Here is a 4,637-nt window from a genome sequence, read left to right on the forward strand (position 1 = left end):
CTGGAATATTGTGCAAGTGCACTGATAAAACGTATATCTAATCAGTCACAGAATAAAGCATTAAAAATGAATTAAAAAAAATAAAATCGAAAAACGTTGACGATGTTACAAATTGTCCGAATTCCGAAACAACCAAAAGAATGAGAATGAAGAATTCGTTCGAAAACAACGGTGTTTAAACAACTATCGTTCCATGATGCTAGATTGCGAATAGGAAAGTCAGGAGGATATATCCGACATTTGCAGCCCGATCCATTTCTCAAAACGGAATTATTGCACCGCAATAAAAATAAATAAACATAACTGAAAGTCCTCTCAACTGGAGCAGCGTCAATCGAAAAGAATTTACAATTTTGTCAAGTTTCAACTTTTTTAAGTTTGTAGCCTCGAGCGAGTAGTTATATAGTGGCGCAGGTTTGATTTACGACCCTTTAAAAAGTTATTATCAAATACAATGTTCCAATTTTTAAATTGAAGTACTAAAAAAAAACATTATTTGAAACTACTAACCCTTCCATTTTTTATTTACTTAAATCACCTAATTTCCTCACCTAAATTATTTCTTAAAAATACATGGCATCCGTATTCGCATCTGCATCCGCATTCGCATCCGCGGATGTCCAAAATTCCACATTCGCAACATCCCTAATACATACATACGAGACGACAAATTACCCTTTAGTCCCCTTTCAGACACGTCAAGTCTTGAAAGCAATTTTTTTCGCATTCTCTTTTATGTTTTATATTTACTTCCACACGCGTCAACTTTAATTGAATTCAAGTCCTTGGTTCTTTAAATGGGAAGCAACGAAAAGATCAAAAGAGACAAGAAAACTTGAAACGAATTGACGGTACGGAGGTATCTGTGCTCTTCCCCTCTCTTCTCACCTACGAACGAGCAGACTTGAAAGCAAGACTTGACGTGTCTGAAAGGGGACTTACTACATTCGTCGTGCTTTCGGCAACAACTCAAATAGCTTTCGGCAAGTCACATGACTTGCAGCAACAAGTCAAACGACTTCTGCAACAAATGAACTGCGGCGTCTTGCTTCGCCAACCGTTAAAATGAGCTCTCCTGCTTTCGGCAACCGTTCAAATGCCGCGTTTTCTAGTTTCGTGAACGAGCATTCGGAGAGCTGGTTTGCCGAAGTCAATATCAGTATGAGCTGTTATAAGTATCGTTCACTTGTGGTGGCTGTATTTGCAAGACAGCACGCTATGCGCTGGTGTTCAGTCATCCTCTAATTTCTTTTAGGTATCTATACTACTAAGTCAACGCCCTGCTCAGTCATACAAAGCAGCAGTATTGATTGAGTATGCAATTGTTGGCGTTCAACGCATGCAAGTCTCTGGTATATATACATATATGTAGGTACAAAGCCGTATGCATGGCCGGAGTTTGCATAATCGGAAGTAATAATCAACTGTACCGCATTTCCTCTTACACTGCATATGCCTAAATGTATGCAACCATTTGCAATAGCACAGGGCACTTCTAATGAAATTAAAAATTTGCTCCTGTAATACACATGCTTAGCCCTTCGAAATTTTCTGCTGGGCTATGCGTTACAGCTTAGCAAATTTTACCCCTACCGAAACCAAAGATGTATACACATCAACAAGGCTGATAAAATGCACGAAGAAATTGAAAAATAGGAAGGAAACTCAGTATCAACTGATATTCAGCCTCATTGCGAGGGTCCTGTCCAGTGTTGCCGCGCATAATTTTTAGTGGTAGCCAAATTCCATTAAAAAAAGGGCTAAAAAAGAGCTAAAAAAAGTCGTTGTGGCTAAACATGGTAGCTAAATTTTTTTACTTACATATACATATATAAGTATACCCGTAAACATTTTCAATAAGTAATGGTATATAGAAACAATGACTTTGGGAAAAAAGCTAATATTTTATCCAACCAAAAACCATTTTGTATAAAAGGGGAAATATACGACACCAGCTTGCTGGTTCCATCAAGTGATTGTACCATCAGGCTCGAAGCATATAACTTACCAGCATGCTGGTACAATATTTATCTCTTTACAAATGAGGTCGAGGAAAGTTCGAAATGATTAGAGCCGAAATTTCATAATTTTTCTAGCATTTTGTTAAACATTGTTTTTTTTTTGTAATTCACAACTGCAATATCGTGAACGTAATCTTCCACAGCTCTGAAAGTCTTCAACTCGGAACCCGCTGGGGGTAGCAGAGGAAGAGGGAGGCCCCCACTGCGATGGAAAGATCAGGTGGAGAAGGCCTTGGTTTCACTTGGCGTTTCCAATTGGCGTCAGTTGGCACAGAGGAGAAATGACTGGCGTGCTTTGCTGAACTCGGCCAAAATCACTTAGGCGGTTACAGCGCCAAAAAAGAAGAAGAAGAATCTTCCACAAACACGCTTTGACTCATATAGTGCAAGAAATTTCCGCCAAAATAGTTTTTACTTAGAAAATTGAGCTAATTTCACCACTGACGACACCAGCATGCTGGTACAATCACACCACAAGAACATACACGGTCAATCGACTTCATGGGTCATTTAACAATCTATTTTAAACTATAGTTAAATCGTTAAAAGATAAGTTAACAGCCCCAATACTTTTACAGTATGTATTTATAAAATCGTAAGGAACATAATATACATATATGTATATATATCAGTCTTTCTTAGTTTAAAAATTCACCTCTTACATAAATGCAAAAAAAAAACAAATTAAGCATATACAACTTTTTCATGCCAAGTATGAATAAATTCTAAAAAGGGCTAAAAAAAGGGCTAGGGGCAATTTTAAATTTATGTGGCCAAAAAAAGTATTTGGTAAATAAATCTAGCCACCAAAGGGCTAAAACGGCAACACTGGTCCTGTCGAATGCAAGTCGCTTGTCGAGAGTCGAGTCGGATCAAAAATTTCACATCATTGCTTAAAATTTCCACTCGACTAGTGTATTGAAACGCGCAAACTTGGCAGCATTACATAGTTTTCGACGATTTTCGTCGTATTATTTCAGCATGACAGTCAATAATGCAGATGTCGAGTCGTAATATTTAAAATTAGAGGCAGAGTATATCTCAGACCGCAACGGAGTACAGAGCCGCAAGTAGTCAAAAGCAAAGAAAGTGTCGATACATTGTCAGCGAACTAAAGCAGATAAGAGAAAAATCAAGAAACCACCAAACATAACATAGGGATGTCGAAAAAACATCGATAAATCGAAAATTTTCCACTCGATGTAAAAATAGCAGAGACCATAACGATTATAAGAAATAAAATTAAATATTGCCCAATAATTATTACTGAACAGTGGAAAAGTTGTTTTCGTCTCGCGGGACGATTATTTCAAGACGAATATTATTTACGTCATCTCATAATAATTAGATGGGATATTTATTTTTTTTCGTCTCTCGGGACGTTTATTTCAAGACGAACATTATTTACGTCTTCTCATAATAATTATATGGGCTTTTTTTTCGTCTCTCGGGACGTTTATTTGAAGACGAATATTATTTACGTCTTCTCATAATAATTATATGGACTTTTTTTATTTTTTTCGTCTCTCGGGACGTTTATTTCAAGACGAATATTATTTACGTCTTCTCATAATAATCATATGGGCTTTTTATTTTTTTTCTTCTCTCTGGACGTTTATTTCAAGACGAATATTATTTACGTCTTCTTATAATAATTATATGTCCTTTTGATTTTTTTTTCGTCTCTCTGGACGTTTATTTCAAGGCTAATATTATTTACGTCTTCTTATAATAATTATATGGATTTTTTTATTTTTTTCGTCTCTCGGGACGTTTATTTCAAGACGAATATTATTTACGTCTTCTCATAATAATTATATGGGCTTTTTATTTTTTTCGTTTCTCTGGACGTTTATTTCAAGACGAATATTATTTACGTCTTCTTATAATAATTATATGGGCTTTTTATTTTTTTTCGTCTCTGGACGTTTATTTTAAGACGAATATTATTTACGTCTTCTTATAATAATTATATGGGCTTTTTATCTTTTTCGTCTCTCTGGACGTTTATTTCAAGACGAATATTATTTACGTCTTCTTATAATAATTATATGGACTTTTTTTTCGTCTCGGGACGTTTATTTCAAGACGAATATTATTTACGTCTCATAATAATTATATGGACTTTTTTATTTTTTTCGTCTCTCGGGACTTTTATTTAAAGACGAATATTATTTACGTCTTCTCATTTTAATTAGTTGGCCTTTTTTCGTCTCTCGGGACGTTTATTTCAAGACAAATATTATTTACGTCTTCTTATAATAATTATATGGGTTTTTTATTTTTATTTTTTGGCTCTCTGGACGTTTATTTCAAGACGAATATTATTTACGTCTTATAATAATTATATGGGCTTTTTATTTATTTTTGTCTCGGGACGTTCATTATAAGACGAATATTATTTACGTCTTCTCATACGCGCACGGCTTACCACTACACCACAGCGGCCAATTAATACCTACATATGTACATACATAATTTAATACTTACATTACACTGTGGAACAAATTCAGGTTAGCAAAAGTTAGGTCGATTCTGAGAGTGAGGTGTGAAAATAGAGGCTAAATTAGAAGACCCGTATCGCGGCGTTTCTTTATGTTAGTTCGAATTTTTTTT

The sequence above is a fragment of the Rhagoletis pomonella genome, unplaced genomic scaffold, assembly GCF_013731165.1.
Source record: "Rhagoletis pomonella isolate Grant_MI unplaced genomic scaffold, Rhpom_1.0 Rhpom_scaffold_00001, whole genome shotgun sequence".
NCBI classification, from domain to species: Eukaryota; Metazoa; Arthropoda; class Insecta; order Diptera; family Tephritidae; genus Rhagoletis; species Rhagoletis pomonella.